This window comes from Phascolarctos cinereus, unplaced genomic scaffold (genome assembly GCF_003287225.1).
Source record: "Phascolarctos cinereus isolate Bilbo 61053 unplaced genomic scaffold, phaCin_HiC Scaffold_4;HRSCAF=312, whole genome shotgun sequence".
Taxonomy (NCBI): Eukaryota; Metazoa; Chordata; class Mammalia; order Diprotodontia; family Phascolarctidae; genus Phascolarctos; species Phascolarctos cinereus.
The window spans coordinates 475,548,937-475,575,514 of record NW_027555847.1 but is presented as its reverse complement, the minus strand read 5'-3'; the positions used below and the strand labels follow the sequence as shown (position 1 = coordinate 475,575,514).

The 26,578-nt window shown below is 39.0% G+C and overlaps 1 long non-coding RNA gene across 1 annotated transcript; it reads right to left on the bottom strand.

Moving 5' to 3' along the window:
- Positions 1-20,006: 20,006 nt before the first annotated feature.
- LOC144456974 (uncharacterized) lies at positions 20,007-25,951 on the bottom strand. Its single transcript, XR_013486220.1, has 2 exons — positions 25,496-25,951; positions 20,007-23,104 (listed from the first exon to the last, which is right to left on the bottom strand). It is a non-coding gene; the product is annotated as an uncharacterized LOC144456974 (long non-coding RNA).
- Between the last annotated feature and the right edge of the window lie 627 nt (positions 25,952-26,578).

The window sequence follows — 26,578 nt, the reverse complement described above, 5'->3', positions numbered from 1 at the left end:
TCCTTTGCCCTCTGCAATATTATATTCCATGCCCTACAGTCCTTTAATGTAGAAGCTGCTAAATCTTGTGTTATCCTGATTGTGTTTCCACAGTACTTGAATTGTTTCCTTCTGGCAGCTTGTAATATTTTCTCCTTGACCTGGGAACTCTGGAATTTGGCTATAATATTCCTAGGAGTTTTCCTTTGGGGATCTCTTTCAGGAGGAGATCGGTGGATTCTTTCAATTTCTATTTTGCCCTCTGGTTCTAAATATCAGGGCAGTTTTCCTTGATAATTTCTTGAAAGATGATGTCTAGGCTCTTTTTTTGATCATGGCTTTCAGATAGTCCAATAATTTTAAATTCTCTCTCCTGGATCTATTTTCCAGGTCAGTTGTTTTTCCAATGAGATATTTCACATTGTTTTCTAATTTTTCATTCTTTTGGATTTGTTTTACAGTGTCTTGATTTCTCATAAAGTCACTAGCTTCCAATTGCTCTAGCCTAATTTTTAAGGAAGTATTTTCTTCAGTAATCTTTTGGACTTCCTTTTCCATTTGGCCAATTTTTTTTTAGGCATTTTTCTCCTCATTGGCTTTTTGGACCTCTTTTGCCATTTGGGTTAGGCTTTTTTAAGGTGTTATTTTCTTCAGTATTTTTTTGGGTCTCCTTTAGCAAGCTGTTGACTTTTTTTCATGATTTTCTTGCATCACTCTCATTTCTCTTCAGTTTTTCCTCTACTTCCTTACTTGCTTCTCAAAATCCCTTTTGAGCTCTTCCAAGGCCTGGACTGATTCATATTTTTCTTGGAGGCTTTGGATGTAGGAGCTTTGACTTTGTTGTCTTCTTCTGGCTGTATATTTTGATCTTCTTTTTCACCAAAGTAAGATAACATAGTCTGACTCTTTTTTTGCTGCTTGCTCATGATCCCGGCCAATTACTTGAATTTTAAACTCTTTCTTAAGGTAAGAGTCTGCTTCCAATGTGGAGAATGTATTGTCCCAAGCTTCAAGGGTTTGTATAGCTGTTTTCAAAGATACTTGTAAGGACCCGTAAATTTTCAGTTCTTCCAAGGTGGTATGATAAGGGGCACGGTGTTTACTCATTTCCTGGCCTGTGACCACAAATATTCCTTTCTGTCCTGTAACTGTGAGGAAGGGTTCCTCTCCACAGCCACTCCAAGCTCCACCATGCAAGTATTCCTCCTCACCCCAGCACTGCTGCCTAGAACCGTGACCCAGATCCAAACACGGGCAAAGCAAGAGATTCCTGCTTCAGCACTGGCAAATAGATCCCTGCAGTCCCTCTCTGATCAGCCACTGGATTCCCCCTCAGTCTGTGGGTGAAGCTCAGGAAGCAGCTGCCCCCAGGGCCATGCTCTTGGGGAATGGAGCTGAAACTCTGCCTTCCTCTCTGAGCACCTCAGAAACAGACTTTTCCCACTGACCTTCTAAGTTGTCTTTCGCAATAGTGGATTGAGGAGTCTGGAAACCTTCACAGCTGCCCGAGATTCAGTCCTCTGAGGCCTGCTCCAGGTTTGCTGCGGCCTGCGCGCCCATGCCACGCTGCGCTGTGCTCCCAGCCCAGCGAGATACACCTTTCTGATCAATCTTCCAGGTTGTCTTGGGCTAGAAATTTGTTTCACTCTGTCTTTTTGTGGGTTCTGCTGCTTCAGAATTTGTTTAGAGCCATTTTTTATGAGTATTTGGAGGGGTTTGGGGGAGAGCTCAAGCAAGTCACTGCTTTCACTCCACCATGTTGGCTCCTCCTGGACACTTCTTTTTCTGAACTCAGGAAATTATACCTGTTTATTCTCCACCTCCCAATTTGGAAAGTCCCTAATCTTTCCTCCAATTAGAAATCAGATTACCTAATTTTGTATCCTGGTTAATTGTGTTCTTTTAACTAATTGGTGTTATTTGATTAATTGTTTTCAATGTATAAAAGTCTATTTTCCCTATATTCAGGGTCCATTGACAAAGCTGAAGAAGGCTACTACTCCCAATTTGTTGGGCAATTGGCATGCATTGCTTTATAAATCGATATGCTTGGAAACTCGAACCTTAATTTCCTCAGTCATTTCATCTTTCACCTGCCACATGTACACATATATATATTTTTGTTCCCAACCTATGATTTAGTCAATGTAGAGGATTTCCCAGTATGAAAACCCCTTTTTCCAAAGCAGATCAGTATCTTCCCTGCAAAATGTTGCCATAAAGTTGGCTGGGTATATTAAGAGGATAAATGACTTGTCCAGGGCCATGCATCCATTGTGGGATTTGAACCCAAGTTTTCTGACATCAAGCTTCAGACTTTTTATCCACTACTAAAGGTTAATGCCATTAACTTCTTAAATGTTACTTAACCCTCAATTAGTGCTTCTTCAATCCTGACAGATTAAGTAAATCCAGTAAGCCCAGGGTCTTTGGGTGAGATCCCTAATAGACCCCAAGAGCACACAAATGGAAGTGGGAACAAAGGCACTGCCTCTAATGAAAGTCAGGCTTCAGAGACCAGATGATCTGATGAATCAACCGAATGAGTTCAGTGAGTTCTGCCTGAGTCAGCAAGAAATAACCTCAGGAAAGTGTTTGCATTTCAGTTATTTTTCTGTATTCAGCAATGAATGAAGTGCTGAATTTAAATGCCATGACTCTGGGGAGTAATATGAGTGGGCCACAAAATATACCAGCTTTTGGATTTTTTTTTCCAGTGATGCTAGATTCCAGAATACCTGTGAGTGTAATATTCCCTAAGGTTGATATGCACATTTCCTTTTCAGGATAGCATGACTGAAAAAGTGCCCCTGATTTAGAAATGGAGAGAACTCTCTTCTATTCTTGGCCTTGCTCTATGACCTTGAGCTAGGCTGTTAACCTCTGTGGTTGTCAGTTTGCTTCTTTATCAAATGGGGATAGCAGTTCATGCTTTTTACTTCTCAAAGTCACCTTGAGATGTCTTTCAAGAACATCTCTGAAGTTCATCAAATTTCTCAGAGATAGATGTTATTGACATAGGTGAGACATCGTTCTCTTTATGGCCTGTGATGACTTTGCTACGCTTAGTCCCCACAAGCACAACCATCTATCCAGTTTGACACTTTCCTGAATTGTCTCCCCAGGTAATAATAGAAAATGGTAGAGGGGGACGTGATTTGATTGGAAACTAGGCCAGAAGTCAACTGACCTCCATCACTACCAAAGGCAGGTTCTGTTTGCCTAAGGACCTGCTCTATGGCATTCTTTGGTTTCTTGGAGAGCTGCTGCTAGGTTTGCAATTCGAAGGAAACAGAAAAATAAAAACAAACAAACTTTCAGAGAATGTACCACAAAGACTTCAAGGTACTGCTTCTTAATGTATTGAACACATGATTGAATTTCCATCAGCCTGATTTCCATAAGCCATTAACATCAGCCTGATCTAGATAGGATGTATGTAAGCTCCATGAGGGCAGGAATTGTTCATCTTTGTACCACTTCTACAACCTCCTCTTACAATTATTAGTCAGCTCCTCCCTGGAATCTCCATTGGAAGACTTCCTATGCCAGCCATGGCTGCTTCACTTGGTTTAGCACTGTGGGCCCCAGTACTCTTACCATCCCTTTCCCTGCTCCTTTTAGGTTCTGGTTTTTTTTTTTTTCATTAGAATTCAAGTTCCTTGAGGGCAGGCATTGTCTTTCTTTTTACTTGCATTTGCATTCTCAGTACTCAGCACAGTGCCTGACTCTGCTTAGAAAGTGTTTTAACATGGGGCAGTGGGATAGAGATCAGGGCCCAGAGTAATGAAGACTTGAATTCAAATCTGGCCTCAGATGTTTTCTAGCTATATGACCCTGTGAAAGTCACTTAACCTTTGTCTGCCTCAATTTTCTAATCTATAAAACCTATTTCCTGGGATTGTTATGAGGATCAAATGAGAAAATATTTCTAATTCTCTTTGTAAAATCTTAAATATGTATACATACATATATGTGTGTGCATGTGTGTGTGCGTGTGTGTGTGCTATTATCTATCATAATCATCTTCTTCAGCTTCAGCTTGGCACAGAGTAGGCACTTAACAAAAATTTTAATTGATTCTCACTCTATGACAAAATTGAAGATGATGATAATGATCAGAAATTCATGACTTCAAGGAGATGAGGTAGGTTTTGTTGCTGTAGATCTAGGTTCCCAAAGTAGGTGATACTGCCCCCTAGGAGGCACTGGAATGATGAGGGGGAGTATGGGGGGAGGGCAGTAGTAGCCTCAGATTCAACTGGGGGATGTTGAATAAAAGTAAAGGGGGTGGTAGAAGCATAAGGAAAGAAGAGAAGAGAATTTTGAAAAATCATTTGCATGTTTCATCTGTTGTGTAACAGAGTTAAAGTCCTAGTGATTACATTATTTTTCAAATAAACACACAAAATGCAAGTTATAACTGATCAGTGGTCAAGTCTGCCAACAGGTGTTAACAAACAAGTGTTGGTAGGCCAGTGGGTCCTTCATTGCCCAGTAGTCCAGCATGCATGGGCAAGAATATGTACATGTAATGACTTGTTTATGACACAATGCTATATGGTTACATGATGCAATATTGCATTATAAAAATTTCAATACAGGGAAAAAAACACAAATTTACAGTAAGTCATTAAATTTAAGATGCATCATTTTAAAAAAATTTATATTTTTTGAAATTATGCAAGTTTTTTAAACCATTAAAGGGTTAAAGAAAATAAATTTCCAGGGGGCTCTGAGTAATTTTTTAAAGGGAGTGGTATGCCAAATAAGTTGGAGAACCTCTGGGTAGACCCTTCCCTGACACAAAAAAAACTTTACACCCTGGTATAAATTCTTCAAGCATAGCTGTGGCTACAATTAATCCATCTCACTGGGAATCACCTTAGTGATGATCCCACCTAATATAAGTTAAGTTATTTCTCAAACACCCTTGAGGCATATTGATTTAGGCCCACACTTAAGCCATTCTGGTTTAGTAGAGACTGCCAGAAGGGGCACTATTGTTTTTGAAAAGCTAGAAAGAATCATGTCTACACTGTGATGAAGTACCAGAATAAGCCTTAATAAGTATAAATTTATGCACACACACTTTGCATTTCTAATGCACATTATTCATTTTATCCTCATAGGGAACAGCCCTATGAGATCAGTAGGGCAAATATTAACACTATCGTTTGGCATATACAGAAATGGAGCCTCAGCAGTGGGAAGTGACTGGATAAAGTCACATGGCTAATGTCAAAACTGTAACTTGAACTTAGGTCTTCATGCTCTTGCAGAATTTTGTCTAGGTATTGGAAGGGGAGGCAGCAATCTAGAACAGAGATTGTCAAACACAGGAGCCCCACTGCAGCCCACAATGCTCCCAGGCAGCAGAATCAGATTAAAATGTAATTAGGAAATGTTTAACAAAATAAATAAAGATAAATTAGGACATAGATAATGTTAAAATATGGCTTTCTAAGTCAATATGCAACTTACAGGGACCCTTACCTATGTTTTAGTAGCCCCTGTTTTTCTTTTGACTTAACACCACTGATCTAGAATATAGCACTGGGGAGGCATGGGAGGGAGAGCAAAAGTCTGTTATTGCTTTGTAGAGAGGCACACATTTTAATACCAGAAAATTCTACTTTCCATGACAAGTATGTATTTATTTTCTGAAGACTCACACAGTTACATGGAAGGTTGAAAATCACTAGTGGCCAATGGTACCCAGGGGTCACAATGTGCAAAATGTGCCAGTGGCACCCAAATGCCTTATCTTGGCTCTGGGTTCTTGCCTTTCTGTTTCTAAGAAGGGGCTGTTTCTAAAAGTAGAGGGCTTGTGCATCACTGCTAACCTAGGGAAATGTGTTGCAAATGGAATCTGAGTTTAGAACTTAGCTCTGCCACTTGCTATCTGGATGACTTTGGCAAAGTCACTTATCCCGTCTGGGCCTCAGTTCTCCACCTATAAAAACAGAGCATTGTTTTAGGTGACCTCCAAGGCCCTTTCAAGCTCTAAAAATATATTCTTGGGTCCACAGTGCCTCTTCTTCCTTTTTTTCCCTCTTTTTTATTACATTAATACATATTTATGGAATAAAACAAGCATTTCCATAACATAATACAGTAAAAAAAAAGATGATTATATATGAAACTGCAAATCTATTATGTGCAACTTACTATTCCTATTACTATGCACAAAATTATCATGTAAATGTCTTTTTTTCTCTTTTTTTCTACCCTCCCCTGCCTCTTCTTTCTATGTGAAATGCAAGTTGTGAATACACAGTGAGCCTTGAGTTAGGAAAACCTGAGTCTTCAGACACTAGGTCACAGTGACCCTAGGCAATTAACTCAATCTCTGTTTGCCTCAGTTTCCTTATCTGTAAAATGGAGATAATAATAGCACCTACCTCCCAGGGTTGTTGTGAGGATCAAATTAAATTATATTTGTAAAGTTATTAGCACAGTGCCTGGCACAGAGTAAGCACTATAAAAAAGTTATTGTTATCATTAATTACTATCAGTAGTTTTATTATTCTACTGTAAGCTACAATCAGTATTGGATGGTAAGCTGGCCCCAGAGTCAAGAGGACTTAACATCAGAAGTCCCACTTCTGGCATAAATTGTCTGTGTGACCTTGGGCAAGTCACTTAACATCTCAATGTCCCAGACAGCTAAGACTAAATTGCACGATAGTAGTGGTACTGATCTGTTCTGGAGGAAAGAGTTTCCACATTTGGAGTTCCCTGCATTCATGATGAAACCACAGGCCTGGACTGCAAACAAAACATCATTAAAGTTAAGAACAACATTTTCAAGTGCTCCTATGTTGTATTCTAGAGTTGGACTTTTCCACCTTGAACAAATTTCATTTTAAATGAAAATCTCCAAAAGGTACACCCTCTGTCCTGCTGCTAAGTCTCAACTTGGAAAAACTCTGAGAGTGGTGGCTTTCCCACCAGTTCACAGAAATTGTTTAAGAGGCTATTAAGATAGAGGACTCATTAAACTCTGCCAAAGAGAGCTATGGATTAATCTTCTTTCAAAGTTGTCCTTTTGTGTCAATGAAATATGGCATGGGAAATGACATAGGCTGTAGGCACAGAGAACCTTTAAATGGATTGTTAATATTTGGGTATCAGGAAATGTAAGCAATTCCCATATGCTAGCTATTAAACAGGGCCTGTTGGTAAGCTAAGTATAGTACCTGGGGATTTGCCAATTAAAAGACAGCTCTGCTGAGTTTTATTGATCTTTCCATCCAGTGACGGCTGCAGCTCTCTCTCTCTCTCTCTCTCTCTCTCTCTCTCTCTCTCTCTCTCTCTCTCTCTCTCTCTCTCTCTCTCTCTCTGTCTCTCTCTGTCTCTGTCTCTCTATCTCTCTGTCTCTCTCTGTCTCTGTCTCTGTCTCTCTCTGTCTCTTTCTCTCTCTCTCTCTCTGTATACCTTTCAGGACTGAGGTTTATGAACATTCTGCTTGTTTACACTGGACTAACTGGCCCAGCTGGGAACCCAGAGAACAAGAGGTAGATAGTCTTCCATGTCAAAATTTACTTCACTAGCCATGTTTAGAGAAGTGTGATACCACAGCAAGCAAAACCAAACAGATCCTTCATGGGGATGTTATATATGGTGGATTATAAAGGAAAGATGATGTAATCCAGTTGAGTATCTGAGACAGTAAAATCACTGTACTATTGCAAAGTCAATGTACCCTTTTGGGCAGTATGTAGTATAAATGTAGGTGAGCAAATAAAAGCTACTATTGGAATGTTTCAGAATTAGATTGCTCCATTAGGAGAGACTTCAAGCATGGCTTCTTACCCTGGAGTCTGTGTACTTGTTTTTAGTTTCATAGATAGATGAACGGATAGAGAGATTGATAGATAGATAAACAGACAGACGGACAGACAGACAGACAGATAGATAGATAGATGAATTGGTTGTTGTCCTTTGTTCTTGAAGAGGACCAAAATGACATCACTGGGTGATGTCTTTTGATGTGAATAAACTGGATATAAGTGAGGCAGAGTTGCATGAAGTCATTGGCCTCAGTCTGTCTTCCTGAGTCATCGAAGTCCAGAGGCAAAACAAAAATCAAGGCAACTAGTGATGGCTCAGGAAGCAGTGGATGACCTTGGCATCTTGTGTGTCTAACCAAGCTCTAAGCACTCCAAAGCACCTGCCTCAGCCACCTTCATAGCCATCAGAACAAATTATAAGTTACAGAACAAGTACTTATGCACTGCTTGAGGGCTTTCCTCACTGGGAGCTCTGATACTGATGGAATCATAGATCTGGTCTGAAAAAGAAAATAGATGCAACTCTTTGTCTGTACTTCCACTCTGACGACTTTTCCTGGCATAGGGGTTATCCTGGTTTCTTGAAGGTCATGCCTGCAAAGCATAAGCTGTGATAGTTTACAAACAAAAAAGGTTTTGATCACTGGCCCAGGGCAAAACTGTGTATCTACAGTTGAGGACCAGCTGGCTTAAATTTAAAGAGACTTATCACTTGGTCAAAAGGTGATGAATTTTTGCCATGGAAATGCATGAAGAACATAGAGAGGACCTTTGATCATCACCAGTCAAGGAACTATCCACAACAACAAAATCATGGAGCCTTAAAGTGATTAATGTAACCCTTGCATCAGTGATACATCATCCAGGGACATTTTGTGGGAGCTCCTTACCCATGACCCTCTAGGTTACGAAGACTAATTTCTTCTTGGAAGCACACATTTCACTTTATTAGCAGAGAAAGTTTTTATTAAAAATAAGGAAACAGGATCAGCGCAACAAAAAAAAATTAAAAAGAAACAACACAGAAATCATAGTTTGAGCAACCATCAGTCTCAAAAGTGTACATAAAAGCCAGAGTCACTTACTATTCCCAAAGTGAGGGCTTCTCTGGTGTAGGGCCTTCCCCTGTTAGAATGTAAACTCCTTGCTAACAATGCGATCCTGGACAAGTTATTTCACCTCAATACTAGCACCTACCTCCTAGGCTTGTTGTGAGGCTCAAATGAAACAAATTTTGTAAAGAGCTTACTTAGCACAATGCTGGCACATAATATGCACTTTATAAATTATCATTTTCTTCCTTTCCCTTCCTTCCTCCCTTCCTTCTTACCTTCCTTTCTTTTTCTCTTCCTCTCTGCCTTCCATCTTTCCCTCCTTCCTTCCCTCCTTCCTTTTTTCCTCCTTCTTTCCTTCCTTCCTTCTTCCTTTACTTCTTTCCTTGCTTCTTTTCTTCTTCCCCCCTCTCTCCCTCCCTCCCTTCCTTCCTCTCTTCCTTCCTTCCTTCTTTGTTTCTACTTCCTTTAGATTGTAAACTCCTTGAGGACAAGGGGCATGTTTTCACCTTTCTTTGTATCCTCAATGTTCCCCACAGTGTCAGGCACTGTTATTAATACTTAATAAATGCTTGATGACTGACTAACTTGAGGGCAGGGAATGTTTCTTTTTTAACTTTTTATCCCCGTTAATTAACATGGTGCTTGGCATATAGAAAGGCAATACATATGTGTGTGTGTGTGTGTGTGTGTGTGTGTGTGTGTGTGTGTGTGTTGGGGCAAATATGCTCAGGGAGTTCTCTAATCAATTTAATGAGCTTGCCTGGAGGTGAACCTCTGGAACCTTTGATTTTCTCATAGAAGATGAGCTTGTGTCCAGTGGTAGTTTATTAAGAGGATAAATGACAACTCTTAATCAAGCCTCCATGACTAGGGCTGGCCAAAGAGTAATTGGTTGGCTTGGAGCCACACCTTGGCACCTATTTGGGCATGAGTTTTTTATAATTGGGCCTGAGTCCAAGAAGGATATTTTGGTTTAGATTCATAGGATGATGGATTCCTTTGGAAGGAAGCACCCTTTGTGCTAACCTATAAAAGGGAGATGGCCAGATTTTTTTTTTTTTTTACTTCTTGTTAGCTTGTCCCTCCTGCTTTCCTTCTGGAGAAGACAGGAGAAAAACTCTCCCCTGCTTCTAGATCCATCAACGGCTGCAATGGGGTAAAAGCATATAGGCACTTTCTGCACTCAACCTCATGGCTTGAAAAGAGTTCCTGAATGACTATTGTCTCTCTTTTTTACCCACTCATGAGCACAGCACAAAGACCAGAGGCATGAGAGTGAATTTTTTTTAGCTCAAGAGATAGCAGTGACTAGGCCAGGGATAGATCATTGTCTGGAAGTATATGGAAGTTACAGGTGCTCATCAATTTGGTCCCAGAGGAAAGTTCATCATCTTCCTGAACCCCTATCTTCCAGTTAGATTGGGTAGAAAATTTCCTGGGGACATAATCCCATAATCCAGCTTTCTGGTCAAAGAAGAAGTATCCCAGGTCTTGCCAGCTTGGATATCTACCTCATGAGGAATCCAAAGTTTGAAAGTTAAGAGACCCAGTCTCCTATCCACAGAAGAGGAATTTTCTGAGCAGAGAAGCTCTTGGAGAGGAATGATGTTCTCTGCATCCATAGACCCAGTGAGGGACTAAAGCCATGGCATGGGAAAACACAAGTTGTTGACCTTGCTCCTTACTATTACAGTGAATGTACAATCCATGCTTGAAGAAAAGGAGGTTGTCTATCCTATAACTCCAAATTTTGTTTTCCTTTCAGTGGAGCTCAGATTACAGAATGTCAATACGTGTCTGGAGGAGACTGTGTAGGAAGGATCCTGTGGGAGAAAGGTCATGACGATATCAGTGTATTGTCCCAGTGCCAACGCGAATTTTAATTCCCATCCAAGTGGAGTCCAAAACATTGAGTGGCATTAATTTAGATGGACTTTATGACCTTCATAGAAAATAAGATTTAGTGAGATAAGGACTGGACCTCTCACTGCTTTGGTAAAGGCAGTTCCCAGTGCAGGTCTGTACTCTATCTGCAGCTTGCAGCCTTAGAGAAATATCCAGAGAGGTTGAGTACATTGCCCAGGATCATATGGCTAGTACGTGTCAGAAGCAGGACTTTAACCCAGGTCTTCTTTGCTCTAAGGTCAGATCTGTCTCCACTATGCTATGCTTCCTATCAGGAATCACTAAATAGAGAAGAAAATTATATCAGTTTCTAATAAGCTATTACAAGTCTACTTATGTGTTTTCTGTATTTCTTCTAAGTTAATATAAATCCATTTGCATTTTATGCACTTTTTGTATGGTGAAATAGACTGTCCCGTGTCTGACATTATGGTTACCATAAGTACTTTTACAGGATTTGTTACCTACATTTGTGAAAAAGTAGACACTAACTGCAAAACAGCCATAGTTTAAGATTTCCCAGAGTAAATTGTATCTGGTGGCATAATTAGACAAATAAAAACTTACTTTTTAAGGTGGTATCAAGATATGACCCATGTAAGCCCAGAATTTGAAGGGTGTTGGGTCCCAGGTTATATGCGCTTGTCCTGTTTTGACCCACTGTTCCCTGCTGCTTCATTGGGGAGACAAATATGTATGCTGTGAATGAATAGTTATGCAGAGACAACTGGTAGTGCAGTGGATAGAATTCTGGGCCGGGAGTAAAGAAGACCTGAGTTCGAATCTGGTCTTAGACACTTACTAGTTGTGTGACATTTAGCAAGTCACTTAACCTTTGTTTTTCTCATAAATATAAAATTGGGGTGAGAATAGTACTTACCTCTCAGGGGCTGTTGTAAGAATCAAATGAGAAAATATTTCTAAAGCATTTGTTTCAGTGTCTGGTATATAGTAGATTCTATAGAGATGCTAGCTATGATGATGATAATTATGATTATTAGTATTAATTTGGGCACCTAGGTGGCACAGTGGTTAGAGTGTCAAGCCTGGATTCAGGAAGACATATCTTCCTGGCTTCAAATTAAGTCTCAGACACCTACCATGTAACCCTAGACAAGTAACTTAATGGCAAGCCACTCCAGTATCTCTGCCAAAAAAATCCCAAACAGGATCACAAAAGGTTGGATACAACTGAAAATGAATGAAAAACAACAACATTATTTTCCTTAGTTTGCTTAACTCCGAATTGGGGATGATCATCACAATTACTTTGTAGGATTGTTGTGAGAAACAAATGAGGTATATGTAACAAAAAAAAAACATTTCTCACAATGCCTGGAACATAATAGGCACCATATAAATGCTTACTTCTTTACTCCCTTCCCTGGCAAGATATTTCATTTTCTTTCACTCCTTCCTTCTGCTTATCATGGCAAAGGAGTATAAGCAACAGGTGCCTATTTTCTCAGGGCAAGTAGGGACAATTCTCTATAGATCTCCAATAATTTGGCACCAACTCCCTGATGCAAAATGAGGGTAAAAAACTGGTTCCTTCCCTCCCCTCCTGGTTATTGTTTCCCTCTTAGGCATCTTTAGTTTCTCCCAGATATTAGCATCACATATCCTTCCATCCCCATGGTGGAAATGGTAGTGTTTTCCTCTGCTACATAAATGGGAAAACAAGGAGAGATCCCAACATCCACTTCCTGAATTATTGATGCAGCCAAAAACTACCCCTCCCCATCTACCCTGACAATGTGGTCAAGCTTCTTGTTTTCGAAGGCTGTGCTTGCTTAGTGGGCTTCTTAACCAATTACCCATTTTATTAAAATTGGAATTTGTAGAGGCTGATGTATATTTAAAAACAATTTTTGCTAAAGTCCAGTGTCAGCCCTGGTTTATCTATAACCTTGCCTATCATTGTTTTCTCAAAGATAAACAGATGTAACACAGTGCCCTTTTTTTCTATCTAAAGGCTATTGAAAGATGACACCCTCTTTGCCCTGGATCCAAACATCCCAGCTGTGCTCTGACAGAGGTGATTCTATCCAGAAGACAGCAAGCATTCCACAACTGGAATAGGACTTAAGGACTCCATCTGCCAGTTGCTACAGGATGAGAATTCTGATTGGGGCTGACAGACAGCACCACTAGCTGCTGATTCATAGACTGTGCTGCATTAAAATAGCCAGTTCTGTCTTATTGCTTCTACTGAACATCTTATATGCATCTGCCAAGGTCATTTTCTTAATGGAAAAAATATGTATGCTTTTCTGAACTCTGCTTATCTCAGAATCTTGAGGAAGGGCCACCCTAAATATTTATCCTCCTCCAACTCAATTTCCAGTGGCAGTTCACATTAAGTGATTTAGGAAAGGAGATTCTGATGTGACACAGTGTAAGCAGGTTTTAAGAAATTCAGGATAAAGGTTACCATCATCTTGTGATTTAAAGGATCCACTAGTTTAGAAACAGGAATCCTGGCCTTGTGAGCTCAATAATGAAAACAGGGCTTGAGTTTCTATAGTTTGGGTAAAAATGATCTAAGACAGAAAGAAGTGTGAGGGACGTTAGCTCCAAGCCACAGAACAAGCCCACAGGCATTGAACTGGATTTGTTTTCATGGAAACTCTTCAGGATTTACAAACAAACTCAAACTAAAGCAGCATACAAATAAATTATTTATGTTTCAGCTACTCCTCATTGTCAGCCCACTTCAAGAAGGGTTTGTGTGTGTGTGTGTGTGTGTCTGTGTGTGTGTGTGTGTGTGTGTGTGTGTGTGTGTCTGTGTCTGAATAATTATAAAAGAGGAAAGGCATTAAGTATATTGATTCCTGTGTTTCCCACTGCCTTCTGTACCCAGGAACCAAATATCAGGAAGGCACATTAGCTTAAATGGGCAGAACATCCAGAGGGATGTAAGCCCACCTTGAAAAGCAGCAATTTCACGATGGTCCAAAAAGGGCATATCCCCAGCTGATGAATGAAGGGCAAGAAAAGCCATGGAGTTTGGCCTCCTGGTTTGAGGAAACGACCTTTCCCATGTTGAAGACTGTGAAACTCCTGATGCTGGTTAATGAGCAAGTCAAGCCCATGCTGAGAGGTCTATGAGAACATGATTGGATTTCACTTTTCCCGCTCCCCTGCCCTGATGGTGCAGTGACCTGTGGAGCTGGGTAATAAATCACAATTCTCATTATTATTCTCTGTTAGAACGGCCATGTTCTCAGCCTTCTCTACTGCCATTCAGATAATTTAGCCCTAAAAACATTCCTCTTTATAAAGCTAAATTTCTATTCCCACTATAGTGATTTACATATTGTTTGATTTCTTAGGGGGTATATTCAGGGTTTGCTGACTTTTATCAGCTGAAGTGAAAAGGTCTTCACCGCAGATGTAATACAGTCTACTAAGTATCATAATTAACACAAAGCTGTTTTTCAGTGATCAGTACAACCGGTAATTCTTTACCATCTCTCTTCAATCCACCAACCTGTACCATCCCACCAAAAACAAAGGTGACAATAATTATAATTGTGGGAGGACCCTTTTATTAGTGGGTAATCATTTTGATAGATCAACTTAAAGTGAAGACTAATTTCATTTTGTAGCTCTTTATGAATATGCATGCTAGGTAATCATTCAATTTGTTGGGAACAGTTAACATTTTACAAACCCCATCAGTTTGTCAGAGGTTATTTACTGAGGAAGATTAAAATGAAATCCATCTTCTCATAAGCAAAGGCTGAAGCATCCAGTAATAGCTCTTCAAATGAGGAAGGTTTCTAATGTAACTTTTCTGCCACATGCAAGGGAAATTCTGCCTTTCCTCTTTTTGTTCCTCTGCAGAAGAAAATAAATAAAATCTTGATGGAAACCAATACAAAAACTTACCTTGATGTACCATTAAGCTTTAGATTTTAAATCCATAGTAATATCCCATGCAGAGGCTTGATTTAGTAGTTTTAGAAGGCCATTAGCTTTGTGGAGAGAATATGGAAAACAGTATAATCACTGTTTTGGGTTTTTTTTTTCCCAAAATGTGCCTTGGTTTACATCATTACATAAAGGAAGATTTTCTAGGGTAAAGGAAAGGAGCAATGGCAGTTGATTCTAAAAATCTGATTATAATCATGTAAGAAAGGGTAAATGAGAATGAATGAATGAAGAATCCTGAGGAGGACTTAAGCCAAAGGAAAGAAAAAAGTAACTTAATAGTGAATAGAATTAATTTGTATGTAATTAGTTTCCAAGAAAAAATAATTTTTCTATTCATTTTTAATGTTAAATTTCTTTTTTTAACCTGATATGTAATTTCATCGATTTAGGGGAAAATCCCCATTTCCTTTGCAACTTCTGTTTTCCTTTTCTTTTTTTGAAATATTTTATTTTTTCTCAATGCATGAAAAGACAATTTTTAACATTCGTTTTTTAAAATTTTGAGTTCCAAATTCTCTCCCTTCCTTCCACCCCTCCCCCTTCCCTGAGACAGCAAGGTATTTGATATAGATTATTATATAATTTTCGAAATGAAAAATGACAGCTAATGTTTATAAAACACTTTGGTTCCCAAACACCTAACCAACCTCTTCATTTTACAGACAGTAAGTGACAATCATATAGTGATTTTTTAGAGGCATCACAGTAGTGGAATGAATATCAAGTTTAGAAACAAAAGACCTAGGCTCTGTTACCAGCTGTACTGCTTTCTACCTCTCCTGGGCATGTTTCCTCTTTTTTTTTTTAATATAAATGTATTTATTTTTAGTTTTCTATATTTACTTCCACAAGATTTTGAGTTCCAAATTTTCACCCCGTCTCACCCCTCCCCCATGCCAAGATGGCATGCATTCTGAATATCCTTTCCCTAGTCTGTCCTCTCTTCTATCTCTCCCCCCCTTCTCTTATCCCCTTCCCCTTCTATTTTCCTGTAGGGCAGGATAGACTTCTATACCCCATCTCCTGTATTTCTTATTTCCCAGTAGCATATGAAAACATTTTTTTTAAAAAATATGTTTTTAAAACTTTAGGTTTCAAATCTTCTCCCTTCCTCCCTCCCCACCCACCCTCATTGAAAAGGCAAGCAACGCAATACAGGTTATACATGTGCAGTTATGCAAAACACGTGCATAGTAGACATGTTGTGAAACACTAACTCTATTTCCCTTAATGCTATCCTGCCCTCCCATTTATTCTATTCTTTCTTTTGACCCTGTCCCTCCTTAGAAGTATTTCCTTCTGATTACCCCCTTTCCCAATCTGCCCTCCTGTCTATCATCCCCCTGCTCTCTTGTCCCCTTCTCCCCCTGTTTTCCTGTAAGGTAAGACAGATTTCCTTACCCAATTGGGTGTGTATGTTATTCCCTCCTTAAGCCAAATCCTATGAGAATAAGATTCACTCATTCTCTCTCACTTTCTCCCATTTCCACTCCACTGTAAGAGCCTTTTCTTTTCTTTTTTTTTTTTGTGAAATAACTTACCCCATTTTACCTTTCCCTTTCTTCTTCTCTGAATATAATCTCTCTCATCCTTAATTTTATTCTCCAGATATGACCCCTTAATCTTCAACTCACCCTGTGCCCTCTATCTATCTATCTATCTATCTATCTATCTATCTATCTATCTATACATACATATAATTTTTTCCTTCAACTCCCTAATACGGACAAAGGTCTCATGAGTTATAAATATCATCTTTCCATGCAGGAATGTAAACAGTTCAACCCTAATAAGTCTCTTATGATTTCTCTTTCCTGTTTACCTCTTCATGTTCCACTTGAGTCTTGTATTTGAAAGTCAAATTTTCTATTCAACTCTGGTCTTTTCATCAGGAATGCTTGAAAGTCTTCTATTTCACTGAATTACCATTTTTTCCCCTGAAGGATTATACTCAGTTTTGCTGGGTAGGTGATTTTTGGTTGTAATCCTATCTCCTTTGCCCTCTGCAATATTATATTCCATGCCCTACAGTTCTTTAACGTAGAAGCTGCTAAATCTTGTGTTATCCTGATTGTGTTTCCACTGTACTTGAATTGTTTCTTTCTGGCAGCTTGTAATATTTTCTCCTTGACCTGGGAACTCTGGAATTTGGCTACAATATTGCTAGGAGTTTTCCTTTGGGGATCTCTTTCAGGAGGAGATCGCTGGATTCTTTCAATTTCTATTTTGCCCTCTCGTTCTACTCCCATGTAGCTGAGGCCTGCATGCCCATGCTGCACTGTGCTCCACTCTCAGCCCGGCACAATATACCTTTCTGATCAATCATCCAGGTTGTGTTGGGCTGGAAATTTGTTTCACTCTGTCTTTTTGTGGATTCTGCTGCTTTAGAATTTCTTTAGAGCCATTTTTTATATGTATTTGAAGGGGTTGGGGGAGAGCTCAAGCACGTTGCTGCTTTCACGCCACCATCTTGGCTCTGCCCTCGCAACTTCTGTTTTTCAAAGGTTGCTTGAGGCCCTGAGAGGGCAAGAGACATACAGCATGACGTAGACGACATGTGTCCAAGGTGGGACATGAACCCAGTTATTCCCAACTGCAAGGCTTCTTTTCTGTTCATTATTTCATGCTGCCATTTTTACTCAAATGTTTAATTAAAAATATTGGAATAGACAAGGTCAAAATGTGTACATGATTTAGACATAAAAGGTGATAGCATAAGCACATTAGGAGAGCAAGGAACAGTTTACCTTTCAGATCCATGGACAAAGGAAGAATTTATGACCAAATAAGAGATAGAGAACATTATAAAATACAAAATTGTTAATTTTGATTATATTAAATTAAAAGATTTTGCACAAACAAAACCAATGCAACCAAGATTAGAAGGAAAGCAGAAAGATGGGAAACAATTTTCATAGCCAGTGTTTCTAATAAAGGACTCATTTCTCAAATATATAGAGAATTGAGTCAAATTTATCAGAATACAAATCATTCCCCAGTTGATAAATGGTCAAAGGATATGAACAGGCAATTTTCAGATGAAGAAATTATAGCTATTTATAGTCATATAAAAATGCTCTAAAACACTATTGATTAGAGAAATGCAAATTAAAAACTCAGAGGTACCACCTCACACCAACAGATTGATTAATATGACAGAAAGGGAAAATGACAAATGTTGGAGAAGATGTGGGGAAAATTGAGACCCTGATGCATTGTTGGTGGAATTGTAAACTGATCCAACCATTCTGTAGAGCAATTTGGGACTATGCCCAAAAGGCAATCAAACTGTATACCATTTGATCCAGCAATACCACTACTAGGTCTGTATCCCAAAGAGATATAAAAAAAAAAAAAGGAAAAAGGACTTCCGTGGACAAAAATATTTTTACCAGCTCTTTTAGTACTGGCAAAGAATTGGAAAATGATGAAATGCCCATCAATTGGGGAATGACTGAACAAGTTGTGGTATATGAATGCAATGGAATACTATTGTGCTATAAGAAATGATGAGCAGGTGGATTTCAGAAAAAAAACTAGAAAGACTTACGTGAACTGATGCTATGCTGAGTGAAGTGAGCAGAACCAGCAGAACCAGGAGAACACAGTAATAGCAACATTGTATGATGATCAACTACAATAGTTCTTCTCAGCAATATAATGATCCAAGAAAATTCCAAAAGATTCATGATGGAAAATGCTATCTATATCCAGAGAAAGAACTGATAGAGTCTGAATGCAGATTGAAGCACACTATTTTCACTTAGGTTTTTTTATGGTTTTTTTCCTTTTGTTCTTTTCCTTCTTTCACAACATGTCTAATGTCGAAATATGTTTAATGTGATTGCACATGTATAACTTTTATCGGATTGCTTGCCATCTTGCAGAGGGAGAAAAATTTGGAACTCAAAATCTTGTAAAAATGAATGTTGAAAACTATCTTTACATGTAATTGGAAAAAATAAAATACTGTTTACATTAAAATATTGGAAAATATTATAATGTTGAAGAATAAAGGATAATAAAACATGCAAGTCCCACAATTCCCTAATAGTTTTCTAAGTACTTTTCAAATCTATTTTATCACTTGTTCTCAGTATTCCATTAAAATTGTATTATGTAAAATATGGCATTTTACTTTATTCTACAAAGCTTAGCAAAAATCCCAGTTCCTTCCAGTTAAGATCTTTTAGTTTTTTCTACATCCTACATCATAACATTTCATAACTGAAGAGAGGTTACAGGCTAGATGCCTAAATATGGCCATTTGCAGGAACCATTATTTCCCACTTAGCAAAGTAAAGAAACAACTGCCTGGGGGGGGGAAACCAATTCAGCTGACTTGCTTTGTTTTTTAGTCATCTAATCAATCACTTAATCAAAGAGGCACAGCTTACCTGCTATGTATAAGATAAGAGCATGTGTAGTGTTAAAAAAAAAAAAGAAGGAAACTTTCTCAGCCTACTTGTCTTATAGCACATGTATTTAATTAGTTATTGGTTAATTAATTTTACTTAAGACAAAGACAGGCTCCTAGGAGGCCAGAACTGTTTTGTTAATTTGCTTATTTCTTTTGCCTTTGTATTCTCAGTACATCACAGTTTTGTACACAGGTACATAATAATTGCTTGTCAAATTGAATGACCTAAAATATACACAACTGGCATTAAATGATGAGTGGTTTCTCTAGAAAGCTTGTTGAATTGTCTTTAAAGTTATGACTAATAAATGAAATAATGTATTCAAAAGGTTTCATAAATAATAATGTTATTGTTCTGTCATTTCAGTCATGTCCAACTCTTCATGACCCCATTTGGGGTTTTCTTAGCAAAGATACCAGAGTGATTTGCTACTTCCTTCTCCAGCTCATTTTACAGATAAAGAAACTGAGGCAAACAGGATGAACTGACTTACCTAGGGTCATACAGCTAGTAAGTGTTCAGTGAAGTTTGGATTCAGTCAAAGGGCTGCATTTGAGGACATAGAAGGCCACATGTGCCCTTGAGGCTATAGTTTCCCCACTGCTGTCTTAGCCACTACAAAAAGAGCTACTATAAATATTTTTGTACAAAAAGATCCTTTACCTTTTTATTTTTTGTCTCTTTGGGATACAGATCTAGTAGTGGCACTGCAGAGTCAATGGGTATGCACAGTTCCAAATTTGGGCATAATTCCAAATTGCTCTCCCGAATGGTTGGATCAATTCACAACTCCACTAACAATGCATTAGTTTCCCAATTTTCCCACATCCTTTCCAACATTTATGTATTAATAGGATTTAGTGAGGTTCGGATTCGCTCCTATAAATGACACTCTCCAATGCACCAGAAAATAATAGGAAATAGATAATTTATTTAGAAGAAGTAAAGCACAGATAGTTTGAATTTGCATAGAAAGCATAAATAATAAGAACAATCAATAATATAGCACCGATCAAGAGAGTCGGTAATGGAAGAGAATACATCACCAATTCAAGGGAACCTCCAAAGTCAATCAACGGCTGGGAGCCCCGTTGCAGCCTGTACAAACTTGAATTGTGTAAAGATTTTCCCGGGCGAAGCGTCCTTCCCGCGGGTGAGGCTCAGCGGGCTTACAGGACGCAGTGTTTTTATATTGTTCTAAACAAAGAAGGCTTGGGGCCAAGAACCCTTTTTGATGCTTGCGCTATTCATGGTTTGTCCAATACACATCTGACCTTAGCCACGCTCCCATCCGCCTGAGGCTTGGTATTTTGTTTTTTAATAACATCACGTCTCACAAGGAGAGGAGCCAACCCTCCATGTCAACGTGACCTAGGAATGGCTAGTTCCTGGAATGCTAGGCCAAGAACACTCAGGAGATATGGAACGGTCATGACCGAGATTTGAACTGAACCTATTTATTTGAGTGATCTTATTAATTTAAAGGGGAATTTCCAATTTCCATTTCACTTGGCCTTAAGATCATGAGAATAATAGGTGAGGGGCAAAGGTGTGACATGAGTGTATATAGTGCGTATTTTGGTATACATACAACAATTGCATATACAAAGACATAAAAAGAACAAAGCAAGTAGTAGTATGGGGGTAGCTAAGGAATTAAAATACATAGTAGCAGTAGGAGATTTAAAAAGAAAATCATACCAATGATGATTAGTATCTGAGATCACTAAATGAGAAGCTTCGACTAGTCTTCCTGCGCTATAAGAGTCTGTATTCGATGTTCATTTAACGCGCGTTGGTTGGACTCTAATAACTTTTTGATTTCAGTCGACTGATTCAAGATGTTCATAAGGGGATATAGAGATAGAGACACATGAGGTAGAGGCAAAGATTGGGGTACCCAAGCAAAATTTTTAACTAGGTTAGTGTCTGGTGGAAAGTAAAAATCATTTCCTTGCCAGCGTAGGAAAGATACATTGGATAAGCAACCAGAAAATGGAACAGTAGTAATATCTACAGATAGAAGGTCAGAGTGATTATTAGAGGCTATACAAACATATTGAGTAGATACTTCATATATCATAGAAAAGTTACTCACTGGGTATAAAGTTAGATCACACAAATTGGATGAATGTGAGAGAAGGCAGGGTTCCATCTGCCGAGTCATCATCCCACAAACAATCCCTCCATTAGTTACAACACAATCAGACAGAGTATGAGTTACATTATACCAATCTATATAGTTTCCATAGATATGAGGTAAAGCAAAGTATTTATGTAAGACAAAAGGTATTACATGAAATTGACACATAACAGTCCAAGTTTTAACTTGGTAGAGTATAATAGTTCCAGCGCACCAAAGTGGAGTGCATCTAGCATTCTCAGGTTTTTGCTTTTTCCATACATCTGACAAGTCAAGTATATCGTTCCATATGTGAGAGTTACCTTCCTGTAGTAATCTTTGGGCATTTTCCTTCTGTATGAGGGTATATAAGTTTTGCAAGGAACATTTAGTCCAATTAAATAAAACACCAATGTTTTTCATAAGGTGTAAATTAACGAGGATGCTATTATTAAAGACTTGTAAAAATTGGCCTTGATATTGTAATGTATTTTGGTGTGGCAGGATCGTTGTGGGTAACCATTGGGCATTCACAGTCAAAGCTTGAGAAACATCTTGTCCAGCACTGCGCAGTCTGCTAGCCAAGGTCTCAAGGTCTATAGAATTAACTATACCCAAACCAGTTCCTGCACCACCAAGTAATGTATCATACCAAGCTCTTTTTTTCCTGACACAACTTTCTAAAGAGGGAAAAGTTACATTATAATGAAACACTATTTTGTGTTGCAAGATAGAGGTGTTAGTACATGAGCGGGGACACGAATTATTCCAGGAGGTTTCGGAGTCACAGGTACAACCCATACTAATTGGTTTAGATATTCTTCATACAGCCCATTGGAGGTGTTACGACAATAAAAATATTTTCTGTCGTCCGCTTGTGATAGTGAGACAGTGTAGGTGGAGTTTACTTGTGTCCAATTATATGTTACAGATCTTAACCTTTTAGGAAAATATGGACTAGGTGGCCAACTTGTAAGGGTACAGGATATATTGGTACCGTTTGCTGCAGTACAGTTAGATTAAAACTAGTTAAATTGATTCTCATTAGGGGAAATAAAGGGGCGTCCCAAACTTCTACGTTGAATGGGTATGACCAATTCATGATGTGGGTGTTGTTTTCACCAGCGTAGATGGAATCAGTACGCGGTCCTTGCTGAGGATTCCCCACTGGAATACCTGGAGTTCATGCCATAGTTAGCGTATAGCAGGCAAACACTGTAAAACACTTAATATCGTAAAAACATTTGGGTTAGTGGGACATGATACCATTTATCATCACCAGGGTATACTACTATGGCAGTATTAGTGTTTCCTTGTGCTATAAGCTCAGCTGGCCTTGGTCTATCAGATTGATGCTTCTTTATCCAAACTTTAGTACCATTATCACTCTGTATTTGTAGGGGGGTCCCATAATAAAGAGAAATAATATCTAGGGTTTTACAAGTGTTTTTCTGGGTAGCCCGTTTATAGGGGCAGGCAACTAATACCCAGAGTAGGTGTCCACACAAGTGCAGGCATATTGACACCCCTGACTAACAGGTAATGGTCCAATATAGTCTATTTGCCAAATTTGAGCAGGTAAAGACCCTCTAGCCAATTCTCCAGTGATTTTCTTCGGCACAGGCCGATGAGCAAATAATTGACATTGTATGCAGTTTTGTACTATTTGCTTAAATAGATCCAGAGGTATGTTAGTCCCTCTGTCTAATGCCCACCTGTAAGATGCAAGAGCGCCAAGATGTCCTGCGGTGATATGGACCCATTTTCCTAATTGTGTTTCATTTTCCTCTCTGGGGGTGACCTTTAAAGCTTTTCCTTGAAGTTTGGATAATTCATCAGCACGGGCATTATACTCACGTTCCACAGAATCTTGATTCACATGGGCATCTACATGAAATACAGATACATTAGTACATTGACACCATTCCCATATTTGTTCCCATAATTCTTTTCCCCACACATCTTTGTCTCTAATTTTCCATTCGTGTTTCTTCCAAATTGGCATCCAAACTGCTAGGCCATTGGCTACGGCCCAGGAATCAGTATATATATATATATATAACATTGGCCACCTTGTTCCTTTTGAATTACTTGATAGACAGCCACTAATTCGGCCCATTGGCTACTCTGGCCTTCACCAGAGCTTTCCAAAATAGTATTGCATGAAGGGTTATAGGCTACAGCTTTCCAACATCGCTTAGATCCTATATATTTAGCCGAGCCATCAGTAAACCAAGCATGCTTCTTCTGCTCGGGGGTTAGAGAATCATATCCATTATTCCAAGAAACAGGTGATTGATCATAAGACTTTGGTGGTATATCAATATCATTTGAATGTTTTGGTAATTCTAATACCTTTTCATGCAAGGTGGAAATACCCGATCTGCCTGTCTTGACTCTATTTTGCAAATACCATTTCCATTTAATAATTGATGATTCTTGGGCATGTCCTATTTTATGTGAGGCGGGGGTCCCCATAATCCAACTCATAATGGGTATGGCTGGCCTCAATACAACTTCATGGTTTAAAGTTAAATGTTCTGTCTCTACCAGGGCCCAATATGCAGCCAATAATTGTTGTTCAAAAGGAGTATAATTTTGGCCAGCAGGTGGCAGTTTCCGCGACCAAAATCCTAAAGGAACATTCCTGCCCTGTTGTTTTTGCCATAAACTCCAATCAGCATATCCATGCAAAACTGTAACTTGCAATTCCATCGGCCCTGGCTGTACAGGCCAAAGATCCAGGGCAGTTTGAATAGCTATTTTGGCTTCCTCAAAGGCTTTCGATTCTGTTTCCCCCCATTCAAATGCATACTTTTTCCGGGTAACTTTATACAATGGCTTCAAAATCTGACCTAAATGAGGAATGTGATTCTCCAGAAACCAAACAACCCAACGAACTTTTGAGCTTCTCTTTTGTCCCTAGGAGGTGAAAAATCTAATATTTTTTGCTTGGCCTTGGGGAGGATTTCTCTATGACCCTTATTCCAAATTATTCCTAAAAACTTCACACTTTGAGCTGGACCTTGAATTTTATCAGGATTAATCTCCCATCCCTTCTCCTTCATATGTTCTATTAGTTGAGTTAATCTTTTCTCTACCACCTCTTTATTCTCTGCCTGTATTAAAATATAGAGGTCAAACTCAAAAATTTTAGACAATCCTTGGGGTCTAGCCACACTCCTCCAGCTCCCCCATCACTTAATCTTACAAGCCAGGAGATTGCAGGCTCTCCTGATCGCTGTGAAAACCTACTAAGCAAATCAGTAATTTCTCTTTGGGAGTAATCTTCCGTGATTTCAGTCACCCGGGGTGGGTTAGCTCCCTCCTTTTCGGCTTTTCTCCTATCTATCGGCCGAGCTTCCCCGTCTACAACATCCGGAACATCTTCCTCTATTACTTCCCCCCACCTATCATCATCTTCATCCCAAATATCACCTTCCCAAGTATCAGGGTCCCAATTCATATTTGCTACAGCTATTACAGCATGCACTTTCCTTTTACTCACCCTTCAAATTTTCTACACACACTCCTCTCTCCTACATGCTTAAACTTCCTTGCCTTTCTTTCTAATGATTTAAAATCCCCTTAAAACCTGTACATATCTCATTCCTTTCTAATTCTGACCTAACACTTCAACAATCCTTCCCAACTTGCCCTCTACCAACCATATAACCTAAGTAATAAAGTATTCTTCTCTCTTTCCCTCTCCCATCCACGCACTGCTTTGAAGCTGCTGTTACCTGGGGAGGGAGAGGGGGAGAATGAAGGCAACTTTTCAGAGTCCTGCTGCAGCCTTTGGCTGTCTGGCTGCAAACAACCCAAAAGGGAGGGAAATGATGTACTGGTCGTATCCCCCCATTATCCCTGCTGGCAACCGGCCCATCCGTCGCACCCCAAACGAGAACCCCCAACACCCCCAATCCTCACTAGGTCCTGTACACTGTGACCAGGTTTTTGCGAGCGAGGAAAACGGAGGGTCCTCCCAACCGGGGACCTCTACCGGAGCCCGGGGCTCAACATTTCTCTTAAAGAAAGGCATTTATACAGCGAATCCTGTTCGTGACGCCAATTTTGTATTAATAGGATTTAGTGAGGTTCGGATTCGCTCCTATAAATGACACTCTCCAATGCACCAGAAAATAATAGGAAATAGATAATTTATTTAGAAGAAGCAAAGCACAGATAGTTTGAATTTGCATAGAAAGCATAAATAATAAGAACAATCAATAATATAGCACCGATCAAGAGAGTCGGTAATGGAAGAGAATACATCACCAATTCAAGGGAACCTCCAAAGTCAATCAACGGCTGGGAGCCCCGTTGCAGCCTGTACAAACTTGAATTGTGTAAAGATTTTCCCGGGCGAAGCGTCCTTCCCGCGGGTGAGGCTCAGCGGGCTTACAGGACGCAGTGTTTTTATATTGTTCTAAACAAAGAAGGCTTGGGGCCAAGAACCCCTTTTTGATGCTTGCGCTATTCATGGTTTGTCCAATACACATCTGACCTTAGCCACGCTCCCATCCGCCTGAGGCTTGGTATTTTGTTTTTTAATAACATCACGTCTCACAAGGAGAGGAGCCAACCCTCCATGTCAACGTGACCTAGGAATGGCTAGTTCCTGGAATGCTAGGCCAAGAACACTCAGGAGATATGGAACGGTCATGACCGAGATTTGAACTGAACCTATTTATTTGAGTGATCTTATTAATTTAAAGGGGAATTTCCAATTTCCATTTCAATTTATCATTTTCCTTTCCTGGTATATTAGTGAAACTTATAGGTAAGAGGTGATACCACAGAATTTTTAATTTGCATTTCTCTAATCAATAGTGATTTAAAGCATTTTTTCATAGGACTATATATAGCTTTGATTTCTTTGTCTGAAAACTACGTGTCCACATCCTTAGACCATTTATCAATTGTGGATTATTTGTATTATAAATTTGACTCAGTTCTCTACATATTTGAGAAATAGGGCCTTTATCTGAGATGCATATAGTAAAAGTTTTCCCCCAGTTTTCTGATTTCCTTGTAAATTTGGTTGCATTGGTTTTGTTTGTGCAAAAAATTTTAATTTAATATAATAAAAATTATCTATTTTATATTTTGCAATGCTCTCTATCTCCTGTTTGGTCCTAAATTCTTCCCTTATCCATAAATCTGACAGGTAAACTATCCTATGCTACCCTAATTTACTTATGGTATCACCTTTTATGCCTAATCATGTAATCATTTTTATTTTATCTTAGTATATGGTGTGAGATACTGATCTATGCCTATTTTCTATCTGCCTCCAGAGAAAGAACTGATGGCATCTGAATTCAGAATGAAGCTTATCATTTTTCTCTTTCTTTTTCC